This window comes from Pinus tabuliformis, chromosome 1_2, assembly GCF_031772625.1.
Source record: "Pinus tabuliformis cultivar Carrire ecotype Pingquan chromosome 1_2, CPIR1, whole genome shotgun sequence".
Taxonomy (NCBI): Eukaryota; Viridiplantae; Streptophyta; class Pinopsida; order Pinales; family Pinaceae; genus Pinus; species Pinus tabuliformis.
In genome coordinates this window covers 1,021,504,799-1,021,528,217 of record NC_142298.1, presented here as the reverse complement: position 1 = coordinate 1,021,528,217, position 23,419 = coordinate 1,021,504,799, and the positions used below count along the sequence as shown (strand labels likewise).

Below are 23,419 nucleotides of genomic sequence, written 5' to 3'. Positions count from 1 at the left end.
ATACATTCTGTATTTTGCTGATTACATATATTACAATGAGTCTTACAGTATCTTTCATGCCATATTGGGTCCATTGCGGTCCTACTTACACCATAATCAGTCCACTAGTCTCTAAACCACTTACATTGTTGATACCCTTGATAATGGCCAATGGTGCTAAATTTTAATTTGGTGTAGTGGGTTCCTACCTTATCATCAATGTTCAAGAAGTCCCACCAGAGCTGCTTATAGTTTGCAAAATTGTACATTGTATCTGGGAAAATGATCTTGGGATCATTTCTTGGCCATCTGGCAGCAGGTTGTGTTCTGACATGTCCTGGCTCGTTCCAAAGATCTCTTGTTCTGTATATGCAGACATACCTTTCATGTATTCTTGTGTTGGGTCCACCATGGTACCAAATAGTGGCAATGTCATGAAAATTTTGCTCCAATGCTCGCTTTGCAATGTCAGCATCTCGTCTTGCTTTGTCATATATCATATCATGAACCCACTTGCCTCCTTTAGGGTACACTTTTCTTTCTGGGACAAAGTGTTGAATATCTGTATGAGGCTGCAAGTTGGCATCCAGGACCTTCATGTTTCTCAGCTGCCAAGTGGGTCTCCAGTTTTTCTTATAAGTCTCCCAGTCTTGGTCATCCGGGATAGTCCTTAAGATTTCTTATTTCTGGTGCTAGTCCCACTCAGTGATGATCATCATGACATGATCTCTTGATTCAATGTATTCTCTGCTAAGAAAACCGGGGAGATTGTTGTCTTTTCCTTTGATATATTCTACCTGAAAATCAAAGTTTGCAAAAAGAGCTTGCCATCTGGAAAACTTGGCTTCTCCAGCCTTCTTGATGTCTTTTGTTAAAACCTTCTGTAAAGCAGATGCATCAGTTCTAAGAAAAAAATATTTATTAATGAGATAAAATTCAAACTTACTGATGCAGTTCCATGCTGCCTTGACCTCTTTTTCGATTGTGGAGTAGTTTAATTCGGCTGGATTCCATACTCCAGAAGCAAACTGAACAACTTGTTCTTCTTTTCCAACCTTTTGTTTTAAAACTCCACCCCATCCAATATTACTTGCATCTGATTCAACAATTTTATACGCAAGATCATCAGCTACGTACAAAATAGGCAAAGATTTTACCTTGGCCTTAATGTTTTGGACTGGTTTTGTATGGACTTCTGTCCATTCTGGAGGATTCTTCTTCAGTCTTTTGTTCAATATCCTTCTGTCATTGGCACAATCTTGATAGAAATTGTTGACATAATTAAGGCAACTTAAGAACCTTTGCAGTTGGTTCTTGTCTGTTATGACATCTGGAAACTTATCTGCAAACTCTAAAGCATGTTTCTGCAGAGAAATTTTCCCATTGCAAATTGTATGACCCAAAAATTTGTTAGTGGTTTGAAATATCTCTATCTTCTTTTTGTTGAGCACCAACCCATTGTGCTTGACCAAATTCTTGAATATATTCACATGTTTAAAATGTTCATGAATGGTTTTGGAGAAAATTAATACATCATCTATATATACAATTAGCCAATCAAAATATGGTTTGAAAATACTGTCCATTACCTTTTGGAACTTTGATGGAGCATTCTTTAACCCAAAAGGCATGACATTCCATTCATAATATCCTGCTGGGATGCTGAAGGCAGTTTTGAATTTGTCTTTTTCAGCAATGGCCACTTTGTGGAAGTGAAACAGAAATTGCTGATAAAAATGAGGTTATTTTAATGAATCTAAAGTGCCATAAAATGTCCCAATATGAAGACTTCCACAGAGACTGGATGCAGAGGATTTACGAAATTAAAGACTCAAAGAACCTGTTATGGAAACAGGTATATCTTGCAGCCCTGCTGTCTAGATTTGTTGATTACATTAGATTACAAGAAGTCTTCCAATTACCTTTTGAGTCATATACATGGGGAGAGATATATGCCCTCATCACAAAGACATTGGTCAGTCTTTGTACTAGCTCGAAGGTAAATAAATCTCTGGAAAAACTTTCTAGATTGCCTGACAAAAAATCCATATGTAGCAAATATGGATTAACATTGGATGATCCTTTGGTAAAACGAAGGAAGGCTAAGAAAAGAGCCAAAAGAGAGTTTAAAGAAACTTTCTACAAAAACCGAAGAAACTATCCAAAGAACAAAAGAAGATATTCAAAACCGAGGCAAGGCCAAGCCTCCAGAACAAATAAAGGGTATTATAAGTATGTTCCCAGAACACACTATTATAATCCCTCAGATATTCACCTGCACAGCACTAAGCGGGAGAAATAGAATAAAATTACTTGCTGGTTATGTAGAAAAACTGGACACACTTCCTCCAGATGTCCAGAAGGCGAAGAGTCAAAGCTAAACAAAGGCAAGAAATCCCAAGCCTTTGCCCAAAGAAACAAGCAAGTAAAGCAAGAAGGAACAAGACCAATAGTGTGCATGAAATGCGGCTCTCGTGCTCATAGTACAGAACGCTTCCCCAATGTCACAATCAGAGAAATAGCTCAGCAACACCAAATAGATGAGTCTTCTTATGATTCATTTAGTTCTTCGTTAGCAGAAGAACTCCATGCTCACATAGAGCAATATTCAGATTCTAGTTCTTCATAATGTTTATGTTCTGACTCTGAAGAATGTGCCTGTCAAGCTCAATATATTTCTGATTTTGAATATTTCAGCGAATCAAGTGAAGAAGAAGAAGAAAAGCCTAAGCCCTAGAAAGAAAAAGTCCTTATGGCTGCAACAGAAGAAGAAGAATTGAAGATTCTGTCACAAATCCGAGCCATGGAGGATGGAGAGATGAAAAATCACCTGACAGAAGCTTTTATGGATCAGCTCAAAGCAAAAGCTTCTAGTTCAGAGGGTGGGTTGCGACCCCTCAGAGTCCTCCACAAGTGTAGTCTATGGTTACAGAAAAACCCAAAAGCGAGTGCCTCGGGTCGGATGCCTCAGGATGAGCTCGCTGGCAAATTACCCCTCTGCAATATGGATCAGGGATCTATTCCACGACTGTTTTCTGCTAGATGATGTGGTAAGTCAGATAAGTATTTATTGCTACAGAACGAATTCCTGAATCTCCAGCGAAAAGTTTCCTGACGGAGTTAGGGTTTTGCTGTCTTGGACAGGGGAGGGGGTTTCAGGTGCCTCGTTGTCTTCAGATTAAGCTTTGGTGCCTCGGGAGGGCCTTCTACTCCCGTATTCTTCTTCAGCCAATAATTCGGTAGCCCCTTAATTCCATAGAAACACAGAGGGCTCTTTGTTGTCTATAGAGATGACCTTCGCTACTCCTTGAACAGAGTTCGTTGACCAAATAAACCACAGAAAGGTTTCTTGTTGGTCAAACAAATTAGAGGTACCTCAAGTTGTAATAGAAGGAAGAGGATGGGAACTAAGGTGGGATCATCTCCACCAAACCTAATCAAGGGAAAGGGTCTTAACACCCTCAGAGCTGCAATTTATAAGTAACAGAGATATTCTATTCCACATCGATGATGAGAAAATCATTCCATCCAAATCGATGATGAGAAAATCCTTCCATCTCTGCTTTGTTTATAGATTTATCACGGGACTCTCTCTTTGTGAGGGGTTAAATGTGTAGGGCCATTTTGGTTTTTTTTTTTGGGCCCCAGCCAACCCAAATATTGCCCCCAAAACATTGGATAATGGTTTTTTCTTATTGTACAGTGATGTGTGGTTTGACAATAAGTTTATTTGGGGAAGTCTGGGAAACCATAGTTCAAATCTCATTGAATACACTCGCCTGCTGTGGTGAACGCTGGAGAAGCAGATTCCCCATCACCCCAAACCATAGGATCTTTGTATATCCACTTGCGGGGTACGAGTACATAGGCTATTTCCTACCCAATTAATTAAAAAGGGTCATTACAATTAACTCTGGATAAAGTCTGCATGGTCCTCATTTATTTTGAATAAACCTTGGACAAAGTCTGTATAGTCCTCATTTATTTTGAATTTTTTAGACTTACTGACTATCTCAAAGAGAGATGGCCCTGTTAGAAAACAGGGTCCTTGGCTTCTTAATCCTTGAACTACGCTAAACCCGTTGTATCTTTATCTTTTCTGGGTCATTCAAATTACGCAGGAAATTTGCTTGGTATGGAATGCATTTGCTTCTACACCAGAGATTTGAGTTGAAATAGATTTTCTGTGTCAATTTTTAGAAATGCACATAAACGCGACCTGAGCAGAGGATGAAAATATGCTTGAACATATGGGTACAAGTTACAATCACTCCAGCTCATTTGAAGCCAATTTGTATGGAGCCTGATCAGACTTTGAATCTAAGCCACTCGCATTCTTAAAGCATACAGATTCTTATTCCTCAAGTTCTTCCATTATAGTGATCCATGACATGAATGGCTAAGTGCCTATTTACATCGATGAGACAGCTATAGGACTCCTGACTAGGTGATTTGCATCACTCCAAGTATAGGACCCGAATACATACTTGTTATTAAGAGGATTTTGAAGGGTGAATTGTATAGTGAAAATCTGTTTTTCTCCTGTAGATTGGAAAGACAACTTCTTAGGATTGATATGTACAGATACACCACCTGGTGGTTCATCGACTGAAACAGTGTATTCGCTTTTGCCACCCACAAAGGTGACAGTCCAGGTGACTGTCTCCTTGTTTCTCAAGTTTGCAATGGCAACTGATGGATAGTTCTGTTGATAATCTTTAGGTGGGATTTTCGGGCATTTGAAACTACTGTTTCGTAAAATGGTAGAAGCATTGGCTCCACTGCCACAAAGAAAGAGGACATAATCTTCTATTGTGGCATCATACAACAGGCCTGGATCTGATGCCCGGTTGGGGTTCACTTGACCTGATCCATAACTGAATGGTGTGGCTGGATTTCCAGATGCATCTGAAATTGAATGACCTTCATTGTTTGTAACATTTGCTGCAGGAAAGAAAATGAAATACTCAAAAAATGTTAGATTACACCGCAAGAAACCCTAGTTTTAAATTTTTCAATGAATGAGATTAATCACCTGTGGTCATGAGGGTAGATTTGATAGCGGCAGGGCTCCAATTTGGATGAACTGCCTTTAATAGGGCTGCTATTCCTGCAAGATGTGGGCACGACATTGATGTCCCCGAGATAATATTGTACTTTACACGACGATCATCCATTAAAAGCTTGGTAGGAGAGACTGCTCCACTTCAGGCTGCCAGTATGTTCAGACCAGGTGCTGTGATATCTGGCTGCAAAAAGCAATATAATATGTTAAGCAAGGGAACACTGAAATAAACACAACATTTTTCCATTTGCATTTGACATAGATTGAAATTGATGTTTATGCTGTTAAACAATCCAAAATAGAACAGGATTTTGAGGTTGTTTATGCTGTTAAAAAACCAACAAAGTACAGGATTTTGAGGCTGGGAAGCTCAAATCACAAATGTAACTCCATTTGACATAGATTGAAATTGATGTTTATGCTGTTAAACAATCCAAAATAGAACAGGATTTTGAGGTTGTTTATGCTGTTAAAAAACCAACAAAGTACAGGATTTTGAGGCTGGGAAGCTCAAATCACAAATGTAACTCTATGCTTATTGGCTAATGCGAACACAGTATTAATTTAAAAGGTGGTTCCAAATTTGCAGCTATTGTAATTAGATTTTAAAGTTGGTTTTTGTTTGGCTTGATAGTCAATTTAAAATTTTAAGATAAGGTGTCGGAGCACTGAGAAGATGGTTGCTCAAATTACAAATGTAACTCTATGCTTTTTGGCTAACGCGAATACAGTAGTAATTTAAAAGGTGGTCCCAAACTTGCAGCTATTGTAAATAAATTTTAAAGTTGGTTTTTGTTTGGCTTGATAGTCAATTTAAAATTTTAAGATAAGGTGTCAGAGCACTGAGAAGATGGTTGCAAGTCTTGCAGAGAAGAGAATATTTAATCTCTCCTGAGGAATTCTGTGTCACAGAATCTTACGAAAAGTATGGTAGTTTGTCCCTGGCAATATTGTATGTCTCCTTAGAGATATTGTGACATAAAATTAAGTGATGATAATTTGTCCCAGGAATATTATGTGTCCTAACAAATCTTGTGACAAATTGTGTGAAGAATATTGTAATAATTGTCATCAGGAATATCGATATGACAAAATCTTATCCAGAATTTTGTACTTTATTTTAGGAATGTTTTAGATTATATGATAAATATTATATAACTCAATCACTTTTCTGTAAATTTTTGCAAAAATCACGATATTCAGTATAATTTAAGTCGTAATAATATAATAATTCTGTGTTTTCTGCTTCCTGAATTCAAGCTAAAATGATATTTTACCCTTTTAAATCAACCATATAATATGTCATATCCTGTGTTATAAGGAAAACTTGAAATTTTTAAAAAATAGTCTAACAATTGTTACTACCAAAAAATATTGATAATTCCACTTTTGGCTCTTTATACGCTTTGTATACTGACACCTAACATTGCAATCCTCTTAGAATAAACACCTAAAATGGAAAGGGTCACTAAATGAAAAAATGATGAAAAAATGAAAATGAAAATCGAATGTAAATGCCTAATAAACACTAAGTTATTTTTAACTTTCAGAATAATGTAGATTTCTTTATTAATACAGAACCCTATTGGACTGTGACCTGATTAAGTAAACCTACCAACACAGGCTAGGCTGGAAACCTGAAGTTCTTATTTTGATATACAATTAAGAGCAGGGTTGTGTTCCCTGTGAGACCTGGCAAGAAAACGGACTATATAGATGCGGTAACATATGGGATTCTAAACAGAAGCTCTTGTATTCTACCAAAAATGACAAATTTTAAGAAAAGTTATTATGACAAGTTTGAAGAAAATGTTATTAATCTGTACCAGAATGAATCTCTTTACCTTAAGGATGTCCGGATGACCAAATTGGGGCCCTGGAAAAAAAGACAGCCATGAATGGTGCCGGCCTGGTTCCCAGGACAGTATAAGCTGGTATAATTTGTGCATGGGGTTTAGTAGTAGAATTGAAGTAAGCAAGGATGGTTGCTGCATCATCAGAGACCACTGCAGTCCCAGCTAAAACATGTGCATCCACTGATATTTCTGCTGCATTAATTGGAAGATTTGCCAGAATTATTGCAGCCCCTCCTGCCCTTTTCACTTCTATGCCTTTCCCAACCCTGGTACCATATCCTCTAAGGCAGAATACTGTTTTCCCTTTTACTTTCTTTGAGTCCAAAGATCCTGGAAGGCATTGCCTGCATATGAACAGGCATTCGTAATACATTGGTCAATTCATGAATCTTATCTGCAATTTATCTATCCATTTTTAAGCACAACATAGGTTACCATTGAGATTTTGATGTAATTCTCAACTAGGTGGGATGGTGGAGACATACCCAGCAGACATATTGGCTTTGTTTACAGTGGGAAGCACTGCATCAGAAGCAAACACCAATGGATGGCTTTGTTTACAGTGGGAAGCACTGCATCAGAAGCAAACACCAATGGATAGAACTTGTTTGTAAGGGGTCACATTTTGGCCCCTGCAAAAATCAAAAGAACTTAGTAATTTGTTATTGTAATATCGAAGAAAACTCAAAGCACGAGAGCTCATTCACAAGGCCTATATATCATTTTCAAAGAACTATAAAGTAACCAGAATAGCTATATCATCCTTCAGGGGCTTGAAGACGAGGTTACTTTTAAAGTAAATTGATGAAAGCTTATATTATATTAATTGGTAGTGAACACAATTATTATTTATCGTTGTGATTTATGAATTATAATAATTAATTATTATTATTAAAAGAAAATATTGTAATTTGAAATTATATGTTATTGGTTTGTAAGAGGGTGGATTTTTTGGGTTTGGAGTATATTCTAAAATTGTCTCTGCATGGCTAAGAGCTCATCTTCTTTGGATCTAAGGAAACAGGTTAACGGCTCAAGACCCAAAGGCATCTGGCAGGAGTGAAAGCCTGCCCTCTTACAGACCACCAGCGGGTTATTCTAGGTGGCTTGGTTTTCCTTGAATAACCGTGATGAGTCAACCTTTATTAGTGATTGGCAGTTAGAGATGGTTTGACAACTGAGTTATGATAAATTTTGTCACCTGTTAAAAAGAAGGTAGACTTTTACTCTTACTAAATACTTTTGAGTCATGAGATTTATTATTTTAGAAAATGATAAACTCTTAGTCAATTAGTTTTAAAACTTACTCTATAATCATGATCCGAAAATATATATAAAAAACTTAATATCCTCTATGATCATCATACTTTATTATTTTCATCAAGACTACCTCTAATAAAATGATATGCTTTATAGTTCCATCTGATCTAATTTCATACCTGAAATAAAATATTGCCATAGATTCAGATTTATCTTCTTTAACACCATCAAAATAATTATTTGTTATTAATTTGAATAAAACATTATGAAAAATGTAAGTTGAGCTTGCCATGATTTTGGTGCCATTCCTGAGCAACATTGGTGACACAAAATCCCTGGGCTGCCACGGTAGTGATCCATGGAGCCAGATTTGTTGTCGTGGCAGGTTTTGGCCCATCATTGCCAACACTGCAAGCCACGAAGACACCTCGCTTGATGACATGTAGGGTTCCAATAGCGATTGCATCAATATACAAAGGTTGCAGGCCAGCAATCCCAATGGATATACTTAATGCGTGGATGACATCATGGATAGCATCATCCAGGGTTGCTAGCGTGTCAATATCAGAGCACGTCATCTCCACCACAGTGCCCTCAATGACAGGCTGGCCCCAACACGCCTTGTACATTGCCAACCTGGCCATCGGAGCCCCGCCTGCGGCTTTCCCAACGACGAAACCGCCTAACGCTGCAACATCCATTTCCCGACCCGCAGCGCTGGAGGAAGTGTGGGTGCCATGGCCTTCGCGGTCATGAGGTGAACGATACTCTCCTGTAACTATTCCATTGAGAGGATAGTGTGAGGCCTCAAAACCCTTCAAGTAATAGTGCGTGCCAATCAACTTGCCATTCATACATGACAAAACTTTTAAGTTGAAAAATATTGTAAATGGGAGTTTTGGTGTTTGGAATTTATTTGCAGTAGTCTTATCTGTGTTCTAATACAGTAAGTGTATGGGTAACAGTTAAAGAGAACTATAATGATGCAAGATGATAAGATGGGATGGAGCAATAAATTTAGTAGAGCTTTTCTTTTGACCGGTTGGTTGAAGTTTAATTTCAAGGTAATGGTGTGATGTGATATTGGGTAATGGTGTGATGTGATATTGGTTTTTTTTCTTTATTTAATTTAAAAGAGTCAAGATTCGTTTAATTCTGGATTTATCATGCCTAAAAGAGATTAAATTTCTGGAGGTGCTCATCATAACAAATATTAAAAGATTTTGCATCTTCCATTTTTTGTGTTGAATTAACCCTTCTTCTTTTATTTATTTAAGAAATGGTAGTCTTTAGTAAAGAGTAAAGATGTTTATAAAATTATCTAATTTGGAATTTCAATGTGGTAAAAAAAATTTGTAAGTAAATTTTGTTTGGGGCCTAACATTAACTATTATTATTTTTACTATTAGTTTATTATAAACGTGAGATACTTACATATCACCCTCATACTCAGTTATAAACTACATGGGGACAATGATTACATTTGTTAATTAAGCATTTAATATATATATATATATAAACTGGCAAGAGTCCAAAAAATATACTATAAAATAAGTAATATTTCTACTTATATCTTAAAATACATATTACTAAATTAATATTTTTGCTTAATCAGAAAGATTTATATTTCAAAAACATAATAAATTATAGAAATTTAAAATACTTAATATTTATCAAACAAATTATTATACAAAATTCAAACAAATTCACTATTATAAGTGCAAAATTCAAAACAAATTCACAAAGCCATGTTATAAATGTGACACTGTGAGCTTACATTCTGACAGACTGTTTTACAACTATAAAGGTCGAATTAGGTATGTTACGCTTAATATACCATGTCATCAAGATTAAGATCTTGTTAAAAAAAAAGATATCATATATTAAATCTGTAAATCAAAGTGCAGATTCAAAATAACTTTGAATTTAATAAGACACGCCTCCCCATATGCAGAGCATTTTCAATGCTTTGCCACCTCCACATGCAAAGCGTTTTTAATGCTCAGTGCTCAGCAAAGGAAATTACTACTTTTAAATCCAACCCATCTGCAAAAACTTTTTTAAGCCTCCAAACCAATTGTGAGCCCGTCTTTTCATTAGGTCAAAGGACACACTCTTTGAAGTATGAGGGCCCAGTGGAGAAACCAGTGAGAAAAAGTCTGTACCCTTATCTTACTGCATCAGTGGTCCCTGATGCAATGATCCCTGATCCAAATATGTTGGAGTTAGGGTAGCAGAAGAGGGTTTTTAGGCACAGACACCCACAGGTGACAGATATCAAAATCATTTTACTTTACATAAAATGATTCTTTAGCAAGAAAAGAAAGTCCCCACTGTGACCACTAATTTCTTGGCTCTGTGACGACATCATGAAGGATAAGGCTGACGTTGAAATGCCATTTAGGTGGAGACAGAGTGCAAGCGATTCAACGGGAAAGATTTTAATAATCCAAAAGCTGCAATTTAGTCCTATAGCTACTTTAAGCCATAAAGTAACAATACATTTCATGCCATTTGTCTCTTGTTTGCTACTTTAAGCCATAAAGTAACAATACAATACATCCTATCCGAATCACTCTCCACTGCACTCGTGGTAGTCAATTCCAAACAATACCCGTCAATTGCTAATGAATTTGGTTAGGTCCACTTCAGAATCAGCGTCTTCCTTGTTAGGGTGATTTGGGTAAATTTGATAGACCCATCATTTTTGGACTCCAGAGTTTTAAGAATTTATGGTCTTGCCTATTATTAATGTGGAATATAGCAATGGTGTCTTTTTCACCTTTAAATAAACTATTCTAAATAAATTCAAGATCAAAAACCTAAATTGTTATAAACTTTCAGAGCCTGGAATATAGCAATGGTGTCTTTTTCACCTTTAAATAAACTATTCTAAATAGATCTTTAAGAGCCCTAAAACTACTGGTAACTTGACCCAGTGAAATTTCCCTGAAACATCCTAACATTGCCAAGGGAATATCAGCGGCTATACAAATGGGAACATCCTAACATTGCCAAGGGAATATCAATGGTTGTACAAATGGGAAATACACACAAAGTTGCTTGGGTCCACTTACTTGTTATAGTGTGAGATGTTGAAGCCCTCACCCTCATCACAGATGCCTTTCCATGTGCTTGGAACTGGAGGCATTCCTTCGTCATTGAAACTCTCAGTCTCTGGCCAAATCCCTGCTTACAGGAAAAGAATATTCATAAATTTTTTCATGTGTGGACATGTTTCTATCTACAGGACACCCACATCATTAGTATCGTATTCAAAATTCCAATAACAATAACTTGCTTCCTGGGAGAAAGCCTTGAAGTAGGATGGAAATGGAACTACCTGAGTCTAGGAGGCCAATAATTGTATCTTGTCCATAGTTTGCCTCCTTCCATAATTTGGTTGAGGGTGAAATCATTCCATTTCCTTGTGTGCTTCTACAGTCTACCCTCCATGCGAAGGAAATCCCATGGTTGAGGGTGAAATCATTCTATTTCCTTGTGTGCTTCTACCCTCCGTGCTAAGGAAATCCCATGTTCTTGTACTGTGCATCTTTCTGTTTTGCTGGGAAATACAGAGACCACCCCTCCCATCTCTGCATCAGTTCACATCATTTCAATAATCAATCCAAATACCTTTGGCAACCCATATAGCACATTTTGTCAATTTTTTTTTTTTTTTTTTAGCAAAATCAGTTTGATCAAAGATAAATCATAAGAAAAACTCATAATTAGCAACTAACAGCACATTTGTAAGTTGTACCGGTGCCTGATCTCAGAATCTTACAGAAGATATTTGAATATATTCACACCTTATAACAACATATCCACAATAATATGACATATATGTCCATGGCTTTAACATATATACTTGAGATGGCAGAAGCTTCTTCAGGAGAAAGATGGGTAGCAAAGCCATTGAAACTATGTTTGTAATTATAAAGCAAAGACTCCCTGGCTTCATCAGCACTGTCCAAATCATGGTCACTGAATTAATATCAATATAATTAACCGTAAAATTCCATTCCAAAACACCAAACCAAGGTCTTTGACAATCATTAGATTTATCAATAGCTTGCATGATAGACAATGAGCTTAGCATGTATCCATGCATTCATTGAGTTATGGAATGGTGAATATCAACCACTTCCTCTGGCAACAACCCTCCATGGTCACCTGCATATACAATGTAAATCTGCCAACAATATATACTGATGCGGGAGCATCAAGACCATGAAAGGGGGTGATAATTTTTAGTATTTTGTTATTTTAATAAAGTAGATTATGTAAATATTCTTTTCCTAAATAAAAGGATATGAGGGAAATAGGATAGAATTTTATGTTTTTCAGTTAAAATTAGGATAAGAGGGAAAATAAAGCTTCATGCTTTAAATCATTATGGGAAAAAGGGAAAAGCTGGCTTTTGTAAAAGATAAGGATAAAATGCCTATTTTGATTCTAAAACAAAAGGCAGAAAATTTAGGAAAGAGCGCCTTGAGCCTATTTTTAAAGGAGAAACCTATGCGCTCTGAGTCATTCAATTCAGTCTTTTGTCATGTATATACTCAAAAACTATGGAATAAAATTATGTGTGTTGAAATGATTCAGTTTTGTCTGTCGTGCGCCATCATGGTGCGTTAATGGTTGAACTGGTTTCCTCATGCGATTTGGTTGTGTAATAATGGTGAATCGATTTTCTCTTAATGTATAGGCCGGCTTAACTCGCCTTTACGCATACGGTTCTGTCTTCCTCTGTTACTGTCATGGGTTGAACCTATACCGGCACGAGATTGTGGAACTGTCTGTAAGAGTTGATATCATGTTTATTTGGATGGCGTTTACGAAGGTTAGAACCGGCATTAAATTTGAAGGTTGAAGCTGTATATTAATCCGTGGTTGCTGTTCCCATTGCGCAATCGACTGCTGTATATGAATCCTTGGTTGGTGTTTTCCCATGGCGCGATCAGTCTAAATATACATGCCGAGGTATCGTGCACTCCCTTCTCTATTCTGCGTGGAGCTGTCCCTTATCTAATTAACGTGTCATGCGTTCCCATTGGAGCTGGTTCCGATTGCTTGGCGTGGTCCCTTATCAATTAACATATATGTTATGGTGTTGATATTGCTGGCCGTTGTTACATATAAGCGCGGTTATAGTTGTAATTTGTATTGGAGGCTGGTTGTCTTGTGTTGATGTAATGCGGTTTTGTTGTTTGTATTAACAACGGAATATCATAATGGTATCGCAGTTGTGATAATAAAGGCCGAAGGTATAAAAATATTCCCAACTGTTAAATTTAAATAATTGCAATTCAGCTATACGCTTATTTGTCCAGAAATATTGATTCTAGGCGTTGATTATTGCTGGAGAAGTTGGTAGAGAATTTAGTACTTGTTAATGACTGATGCGCCCCGGATAATAGAGACGGAAATTGACCAAGCCATACTAGAATTATCTGAACGACTAGAGGGACTGTCTCTAAAGCCTGCAGCCCCGCCATCATTAGTGGTATCAGAGCCATCAACTGGCGTTGAACTGAATCTCAGGAGAAGAAGAAGGATGGCTTTTAGAGTTGGAAGAGGACGAGGACGAGGACGTGGTGGAAGAGGACGACCTGCTGCCAATGCTGAATTATTTGAATCAATGGAGGAGCTACGAGCTAGAGTGGATGCTTTAACTACATGTCGAAATATAGATGATGGAGATGTCAGTGAGCCTGAAGTTGAAGCTGCTGAAGAGGAGGAAGTTGTACAGGTTAGTCCTGAGATGAGATTCTTTCAGTCAGTGTTAAGGTCCACAGCCAGACCATGGAACCAGTTAGTACCGATATACCAAGGAGGATTGAATCCAGGAGAGCTGATCGACTGGAATAACAGCATGGAGAAATTCTTTGATTACGAAGAAACAGAGGATGAGAAGAAAGTGAAGTTTGCTGTCACCAAATTAAAAGGCCATGCAGCACTTTGGTGGGATGGTGTGCAGGCAGAAAGGAAGAGACTTGGTAAGCAGCCAATCAAGAACTGGAGCGGAATGGTAGCAAAGTTAAGAGGTAAGTTCTTGCCCAGTAATTATCAGCAAACATTGTTTAGACAAATACAAAATATTAGACAGAGAGCTTTAACAGTGAAAGAGTATACATAAGAGTTTTATAAAATAAGCATAAGAGCTGGTGAAGCCCAAGACACAGATGAGAAGGTGGCTAGATACATGAATGGCCTCAGAATGAACATTCAGGATGAGATCAGTTTGTTGTCTCCTAAAACAGTAGAGGAAGCTTATCAGCTGGCGCTGAAAGCTGAAGAAAAACTCATAAGGAAGCAGTCTGCCAGAGGGAAAGAGACTTTCAGAGGAAAAGGAAGTCAAGGTGGTAGAGGAGGATCTACAGCACCTAAAGAAGGAGCTAGCAGTAGCTCAACCCAGCATGCACCCAGAGAAGGTGATGCAAGAGGTAGAGGAGGAAGAGGAGGCATAGGAGGAGGCAGAGAGATAAGATGTTACAGATGTAACAAGTCGGGACACAGAGCTTTTGAGTGCCCAAAGAATGCAGACATAAAGCAGAGGAATGCAATTGTTGCTCCAGCTGAAGAAGAAGCACCAGCAGCAGTGGTAACAGAAGAAGAAGATGCACCAGAAAGAGGAGAATCTCTGGTGATTCATAAAATCTTACTTAAGCCAATGAAGGAGGTGGCTGCTGAACCGGCACAAAGGAAAGCTTTATTCAGGACAGTGTGCAAAGTCCAAGGGAAATGTTGCCAGATGGTTATTGATAGTGGCAGTACTGATAATTTGGTCTCTACAGATGTAGTGGAGAAATTGAAGCTGAAGACAACAAAGCATCCAACACCGTATAAGGTGTCATGGTTACAAAAGGGACATCAACTGTTGGTAAGTGAACAGTGTGAGGTAGAATTTCAAGTGGGCAAGTACAAAGACAAAATTGTTTGTGATGTGATGCCTATGGACGTGTGTCACATATTGCTTGGAAGGCCTTGGCAATATGACAGAGGAGCCATGCATGATGGGAAGAGAAACACTTACAAGTTTGGGAATGATGGCATCAATCATACATTGTTGCCTCTGCAAGAAGAAGATGAGTCGGGACAGAAGACTAATTCAAGAACTCTGTTATTTGGAAAAAAGGAATACCTGGAGCACACAATAAGTACACCGTTGAGTCATGAAGAAGAGATCATTGATGAGTTTTTGTGTTATTGGGTAGAGCCAGATCAGCTGGATATAGCTGATACTTTTGATGTGGTTACAGGGGCTGAGGAAGACATGCAATCTCATGAAGCTGCTACAGCACAAGAAGAAGTCCTTATGGACGCAAAAGAGGTGGACCAATCTGTAGCATGGATAAGTGAACCAACAGTTGAGACTGTTGAACTCGGTGATTTTCAAACTGACAGTGTGTGTGTGAATGCAGGGACTATAAATGATGATGAAATGCTGCAACAATGCTATAGAGAAATTGCATTGATAGAGCACTGGTTGGAAAATCCAGGATATGAAGAGAGATTGCAAGTGAAAAGGTTCAGTACAAGGGACAAGAGCAAGAAGGCATCATGGATAGCGGCATGAATTTTGCTAAGAGTCCGGATCAGCATGCTGATATGCTGGCAGAAGAGAAGGACCAAACAGAACAACCACTTGAATCATTGCCAAAAGGAGATAAGGCCCAGGAGCCTTATGTTTTTAATTTTAACATGTGTTTTGTGAATGCAGGTATTGGCATCAATACTGAGAAACAATTGAACCAGTTGAACAGTCAAATGAAAAGAAAAGAAGTTCTCTGTTCCAGAAGACAAGAGGGGGTGGATGATCGGGTGGCAGTCAGAACAGAGACCAACATAGGAGTAAGGAATCAACAACTGGGAGATTTATTGGACCAAGAGATTGAAAGCATCAGAAAGCTGATGATGACAGTATCCTGGAAGAAGCCAACACCAGCAAAAATGGAAACCTAGAGAAAGACAGCAAGCAATAGCACATGATGACTTGCAACACAAGATATGGGATCCAGGCATCCACAGATCCAAACACATGATCAGGAGATCATGATTAATTTTAAGGTTGGGTGTCTGATGCGGGAGCATCAAGACCATGAAAAGGGGGGTGATAATTTTTAGTATTTTGTTATTTTAATAAAGCAGATTATGTAAATATTCTTTTCCTAAATAAAAGGATATGAGGGAAATAGGATAGAATTTTATGTTTTTCAGTTAAAATTAGGATAAGAGGGAAAATAAAGCTTCATGCTTTAAATCATTATGGGAAAAAAAGAAAAGCTTGCTTTTGTAAAAGATAAGGATAAAATGCCTATTTTGATCCTAAAACAAAAGGCAGAAAATTTAGGAAAGAACGCCTTCAGCCTATTTTTAAAGGAAAAACCTATGCGCTCTGAGTCATTCAATTCAGTCTTCTGTCATGTATATACTCAAAAACTATGAAATAAAATTATGTGTGTTGAAATGATTCAGTTTTGTCTGTCGTGCGCCATCATGGTGCGTTAATGGTTGAACTGGTTTCCTCATGCGATTTGGTTGTGTAATAATGGTGAATCGATTTTCTCTTAATGTATAGGCCGGCTTAACTCGCCTTTACGCATACGGTTCTGTCTTCCTCTGTTACTGTCATGGGTTGAACCTATACCGGCGCGGGATTGTGGAACTGTCTGTAAGAGTTGATATCATGTTTATTTGGATGGCGTTTACGAAGGTTAGAACCGGCATTAAATTTGAAGGTTGAAGCTGTATATTAATCCGTGGTTGCTGTTCCCATTGGGCAATGGACTGCTGTATATGAATCATTGGTTGGTGTTTTCCCATGGCGCGATCAGTCTAAATATACATGCCGAGGTATAGTGCACTCCCTTCTCTATTCTGCGTGGAGCTGTCCCTTATCTAATTAACGTGTCATGCGTTCCCATTGGAGCTGGTTCCGATTGCTTGGCGTGGTCCCTTATCAATTAACATATATGTTATGGTGTTGATATTGCTGGCCGTTGTTACATATAAACGTGGTTATAGTTGTAATTCGTATTGGAGGCTAGTTGTCTTGTGTTGATGTAATGCGGTTTTGCTGTTTGTATTAACAACGGAATATCATAATGGTATCGCAGTTGTGATAATAAAGGCCGAAGGTATAAAAATATTCCCAACTGTTAAATTTAAATAATTGCAATTCAGCTATACGCTTATTTGTCCAAAAATATTGATTCTAGGCGTTGATTATTGCTGGAGAAGTTGGTAGAGAATTTAGTACTTGTTAATGACTGATGCGCCCGGGATAATAGAGACGGAAATTGACCAAGCCATACTAGAATTATCTGAACGACTAGAGGGACTGTCTCTAAAGCCTGCAGCCCCGCCATCACATACAAAGCTATAAGAAATAGAATCGCCGTTGCCACAACTGCATAAAACTACTCTAAGAACCTTCCATGGTTTATATACTCATTGCGTATGTGTATCAGAGATATCCAATCCATATATTATATCAGATAAAGATCTCAGCGTCTACAGATCAATATTATATGTCAAGGATAAGCTATCTCAATGCATGCCCACCTCCTTAGCAGAGATGCCAACTACGAATAATGCCATGAGAAGCTTCAATACTGTTAAAGCCACCATGAAATATTTCATCCAAGTTTGTGATAATAGGCCCAGTCCTAGATCCATGATGTTTCTGAATAAATAAAACAATGCCGCTGAAGCTCTTCTCTTTTCTTCACTTCCTTTACGCAAACACACAGACAGTATTAGTCTGGCCATCAATAAATGGCAATCCTTATAATAAATATGAAAATAATAATATATGGTGAGTATTATAAAAAAATGATTTATTGAATTTTGAGAATAGAAGATATTGTTTAGATTTGTATTAAAGTTTATTTTTATGATAGAAAATTAATAAAAGAAATGTTTTATTATTATTATAGTTTTGGTATTTTAAATCAGCAAAGAGATTGATAGTGTGATAAATATTATAAAATTTAGATTGTTTAGATTTGTATCAAAGTTTATTTTTATGATAGAAAATTATTAAAATAAATGTTTTATTATTATTATAGTTTTGGTATTTTAAATAAGCAAAGAGATTGATAGTGTGATAAAGATTATAAAATTTAGATTTAAAGAGAGTATATTTTGATAGACAATTTAAGAGAAAGTGCATTTTATTTTTCTATCTTTTTAGTGTCATAAAGGTGAGAGACTCTTTCATCCTAAGAATTTTTAGGGATTAACAAATGCTCAATTTTACTATGACCTCTTTTTTGATCTCTTAATGGTCTAGCCAAGATCTCGTATCCTTATGCCATCTACACTTAAGCCGAAGGTGGTTTTTCTTAGAGCTTGAAGTAAGGGTAGGAAGCATCTTGTCTTCCATGTTATTTAACCTCTTATTGTACCTTAAATACCTAGTCATAGTCATGCACCCAATGGGGTAAATGTTTGCTTCGATGGGGAAGATAACATAAGGTGTATTCCTTTTAATTTTCAGATTATACTTTATAAATTGCTTTTGGATCAATGTTATCTTTCTCAACTACTCACTGAAGACACTTCATATCCAAACCTCACATCCATATAAAGTAGACGTAATAGGAGTCTCAAATATGAATTATTTTTTAATGTCATATGCAAAAATCAATATTTTTATGCCTATAGGCATGTCTATTTTGGAATAGGGCTTTGAGAACTCTAATTTAATTATTAATAATTATTTATTCGATGGTAGAGATTCAACTTTCATGGAATATTCTAAAATATTCTTAGTAGTGTTCACAAATCAAAAATTGAGATTTATCTCTAAGTACTAATGACTTTTTGTTTTTTTAATTAAATTGATTAATTAAAACAAATATCATATAAATAAGTGTCATATGAAATGAGTTATGATTTTTTGGGCATGTGTTATTGATAAGCCATGATATATGGCCATGGTATTGTAACAAATCCTATTTACAAATTAAAGATCTCCATGACAAAGTGTAATTAAATCTCCATAATTAAGAATTTTGTGAGAGATTTTTTAAATGTATATATGTTTAACTTGTATATTAATTATTTTTCTTAATTATATTTTTTATAACTATAATATATATATATATATATATATATATATATATATAATTAACAAAACATTTATTATCCAACTTTTAAATCTAGTAAATTACATAAATAATTTAAAATATATTAAAAAAATTGGTCAAAATTTATATCATTATATAAAGTTACATTTCTTTATACATTTCTAAAAGATTAATTAAAATTAATAAAACATAAAAATTCTAAATTCTACATTTTGACTACTTTTCAAGTGATCCAAAAACTACTATACCAAAGATAAACACCGTCAAAATTCGTATCAATGGAATAAAATTATAACTGGGAAAATTGAATAAAATGAAAATAAAAATGTTTGAACTTCAAAATGTTGAATTTTCCACATTTAACTCACTTTTAAATGAATACTATACTATTGTAGTCGTAAATTGAAATTTAGTGGGAAGTCGAATGTCTCCGCCATTTAATAATTTTAAATGTTGCATTTTAATAGGTTGGGCTTTTAATTTTATAATTCGGATTTTTTTTATAATAATAATAATATCAGAAGTTTAATGGAAAGGCTAATGTCTCTGCGATTTAATAATTTTAAATGCTGCATTTTAATAGTTTGGGGTTTAATTTTATAATTTGGATTTTTTTGTTGGACACCTAATCCTAAAGGGTTAGTGTGGAAGCTGAAAAGACTAAGCAGTCCAAGAGACCTTGGGATCTGAAACCCAAGAGTCACCTATTGTACTATAAATGTGTATTTTATGTTAATAAAAAATGAACTCACTAATTTATCTTTCATATGTGTCTTGCTGTCCATGTGAGTTTAACATGGTATCGGAGCCATGATGAGTGGCCTGTTTTCCCTGAGCAACTGGTCTGAGTTGCCTTGAATAGTGCTGACTAGAGCTGGCCTAGTCTTCTGTAACGCTCCATTAATTCTGCCATCCCTGCGCTGTACCTGCGCCCTGCTCTTCTGAAGCTGCATACAAAATGATGTCAGAGCTGAAACAGTAACGCTGCCTGAAACACTGCTGAGTGAAACGCACGCTTCTTTTCCAGCGCTCCTGACATGCTGCCACTGTCCATATACGCTCTGCGTTCACTGTCCATATACGCTCAGCCTCTGTGAAATCTTAATCCTCGCAGATTTGCAGGTGAATAACGCATCTATTTAGTTGAATAACGCATCATTTCAATAACGCTACGTTGAATAACGCATCTGTCATCTACGTATCTGTCATACGCATCTGCATAGTTCTCTGCATAACGCTCATTCCAAATACATCTGCCACATTGAATAACGCATCTGCATCAAGTTTGTCATGGGGAGAGGGTTCATTTGGTGCGGTGGTTTGAAGACTCTGGTGCATTAAACAGTCTTGAAACTTTGTTGAGAACCGTTGTGAACGCTGCCTGAATTGAAAGATGGTGCACGATTGTACGTTAAATACTCTGCAAGCTGTGGATCTGAGAGCGTAGACCCTAGGCATCGCGGACCCTCCGATATCTTCTCCCTGCTTTGCAGGCCGTCCTATTTGTTCTCTTCGGAAACTTTCTGCTGAGATTGTCCAGTGGTAGATCGATGCTCTCCAGCCTTGATTATTGTGAGTCGTTGAAGCATTGCGGTAAGAGCGTGGAGGCTATGGTAAGAGCCCCAGCAATTCTGGGCTCCTGCACCCGTCACTGCTAAACCGAGGAAGGTTATGGTGTTGGAAGAAGAAGGGCACGGTTTCTACGCTCATTCAACCTGAAATCCACTTTAAAGTTGCATGCGCTGGCTGACAGGCCGAATGGCTGGCCCATTTAGAGCTCAAATTTGTATTGCGTGCTCATTACAATAAATTGCTGCAGCCCGTTGAACGCTGTGTTGGTGTAGCCATTCCAGGAGTTCCTCCTACGGCGGACTGTCAACGTCTCTACGAAAGGACGTGTTGTTTGGTGCTCGAGAATGCTGCTGTCATGTTACATTTTTTGTGTTACAGTGCGGAGGCTTTATTTCTGAATTTTGAATATGCATTTTCAAGATTCTGGTCGCTTCCATCGCTGAGGAAGGAGAGGATATGACCGAGGAACACTGCATGCAACCATTGAAGCTCGTCCGCTTCCATCAGAAAATTCTTGGTCTTCTCTGCGTCATAGAAGTTTTGACTCTCTGGTTACACGCTCCACCTCTTTGATTTGACCAGTTTTTGCTGCTGCTTCAATGTATTTAAAGTGAATATCGGGGTGCTCACTGGAACTCAAATATGAACCCAAAAAGAAATAGAGCCCTTCATATGACTTGCGCTCATAATTCCTGCGGATAACTTTGATGACTCTTAGGGGCTATCCTCAACACGTTTCTTTTTTAACAAACTTGATTATGTAGCAACTACTTTAGTTTTTTGGGCCATGTTTTGATGTCAAGAAAAGCACCTGGGTATCATTTCATAACATATATGAGAGCAGAGTACCGTCTTTGGTAGCTTTAGCAACACTACTCTTGATGCATGCACTTGGGATCGTCATTCTTTGTTCTGCAGGTCTGAAAATTTTGAGATACAGTTAGCTTCATTGTTGGCCATCAAAGTCTTGTGTTGTGGTGCTTTCTGTTTGTAAAAGTGCGAGGATTTTATATGCCTACGAGTGGAGCTGCAAAATGCTTGGCATCGTGATTGAATTGATGCCATTCTGACAGTCATAGACGATCAAATCAGGCCAAGTGAATCCGTTGGTATTCCGTTTATATGTGCATGCATGGAATTCTATTTTTGCAACCTTCCTGTACAATTATCTGGAGGTTTCCTCTTAGATTAACAAGAAGCAGATTTTAAGAGCAGTATTGAAGCCACCTCGAAGCAGATTTGGTGTTGTCCATGGAACAATTTGAAACAACCTCTGAGTGAAGTGATTCGTGGAGAAGTGATCAACATTGTGAAGTGAATTTGAAGCATTTTTGAAGACATTTTTGGAAGTCATTTTTTTGCAGTTTCTTGTAGAGATTTTGGAGCAGTTTCTTGTAGAGATTTTGCATGATTTCCATCGCAGCTAGATGCTCTGAAGTTTGAAGTTGAGGATAGCGCTCATCTTCACATTTATATATTTTTCTTGCATTGGTGATGTTATGCTCCAGTTCATTTTTGAAACGAACTGTGGACTGTTGATTTACCATGTGCCCAATTGTACCAATGTTTATTGTAGCTTGACGAGAAATGTTTATTGTAGTTTAACTTGGTAACATCCAGCTTACTCAGGTCATGCTCCATCAACCATTTTCGCGACATTGTTGCCACTTGATAAGCCCTTACAATATCTTGTAGTAAGAGTACAATATTATTTTTCTTTTGCTGTTGCCTCAGTTGTGTTTTTTTAAGTGACATTGAAGAAAAATGGCCAGACTTGAAGATGCATTAAAGTTATTGAATATCCTAATTCATTCCACTGTTGATGAGATGGTCAAAGTTAACAAAGAAACTCTCTTTGAAATCCAAACCTCTCTGCAAACTGCACATGAGAATATTGAGTTTTTGCAACTTGAAACAAAACTACAGCAAGAAGAATTACACCAGTGGAGTCATCATTCTGAACCTGTTTCTGTTCAGAACAATGAAGCAGACTCCCATAAACAGCAAGTCAATAATGTTACAGTTCATTCAGATAAAGCAGCAAAGTTACATGCAGATGCAGAGGTTCAGTCTACACTTCCCAAGCCCATCATCAGACCTTGGGAACAACTTGTCCACAACAAGCACAGAACTGGTCTTGGATATGACAAGGACTTGTCCTTTCATATTCCAGACTACTCAAAGCCCATTCAGTTTCAGAGTGCTGGATTCATTGATGACAGTTCACTTGCTCCTCATAACAGTTCACCTCCAGCCGTTCCAGATTGTGCCCCTCTTCCACAGCAACAACAACAACAACAACAACAGATCGTGAAATGCCAACACTGTGATCGAGTTGGCCATCTGAAAGATCACTGTTTTGATCTTCATCCATGTGAGCACTGTCATAAAACCAATCATTCTTCAAACAGATGCTTCAGAAACAAACGTCCTGCAAGAACAAAGATTCATCTTGGATGGATCGCTTCTTGGAAATGGGCATCAACAGCCAAGAAGATATTCCAAACACATATCAGAACTTGTTCCAGAGTATTGAACAGTCTTGCAGTTGAGTTTTCTCCATCTTCTCACCTTGTATCTGACAGGGG

At 37.3% G+C, this 23,419-nt stretch overlaps 1 pseudogene; it reads right to left on the bottom strand.

The window, feature by feature from the left end:
* Window positions 1–4,390: 4,390 nt before the first annotated feature.
* LOC149209584 (subtilisin-like protease SBT5.6) overlaps window positions 4,391–23,419 on the bottom strand; it is an 89,976-nt pseudogene continuing 70,947 nt past the window's right edge.